General features: G+C 64.4%; 1 protein-coding gene across 1 annotated transcript in view; it reads left to right on the forward strand.

Annotated features, from left to right (window-relative positions):
• MROH1 (maestro heat-like repeat family member 1) overlaps window positions 1–632 on the forward strand; it is a 76,419-nt gene that overhangs the window by 70,977 nt on the left and 4,810 nt on the right. The window lies entirely within an intron of this gene.

The raw sequence follows: 632 nt of genomic DNA on the forward strand, positions 1-632 counted from the left end.
TCCCGGGCTGCATCCCCAGCAGCGTGGCCAGCAGGGCGAGGGGGGATTGTGCCCCTCTGCTGCGCTCTGCTCTGCTCTGGGGAGACCCCCCTGCAGTGCTGCCTCCAGCTCGGGGGCCTCAGCACAGGAGAGACATGGACCTGGTGGAGCGGGGCCAGGGGAGGCCACCGAGATGCTGGGAGGGCTGGAGACCCTCTGCTGGGAGAGTTGGGGGGTTCAGCCTGGAGAAGAGAAGGCTCCGCGCAGACCTCAGAGCCCCTTCCAGTGCCTAAAGGGTCTCCAGGAGAGCTGGGGAGGGACTCTGCATCAGGGAGCGGAGCCGTGGGACCAGGGGGAGCGGAGGGGGGATTTAGGCGAGATATGAGGAATAAATTCTTGGCTGTGCGGGTGGTGATCCCCTGGCACAGGTTGCCCCGAGAAGCTGTGGCTGCCCCATCCCTGGAGGTGTTCAAGGCCAGGTTGGACGGGGCTCTGAGCCACCTGGGCTGGTGGGAGGTGTCCCTGCCCAGGGCAGGGGGTGACTCGATGATCTTAGTGCCCCTTCTCACCCAAACCATTGGGTGACTCATGATTAGGTGGGAGTGAGTGGATTCACACCCCCAACAGAGCCTGACCTCAGCCCATGGGTGTTT

The sequence above is a fragment of the Charadrius vociferus genome, unplaced genomic scaffold (genome assembly GCF_000708025.1).
Source record: "Charadrius vociferus isolate BGI_N301 unplaced genomic scaffold, ASM70802v2 scaffold1036, whole genome shotgun sequence".
In the NCBI taxonomy this organism is placed as follows: Eukaryota; Metazoa; Chordata; class Aves; order Charadriiformes; family Charadriidae; genus Charadrius; species Charadrius vociferus.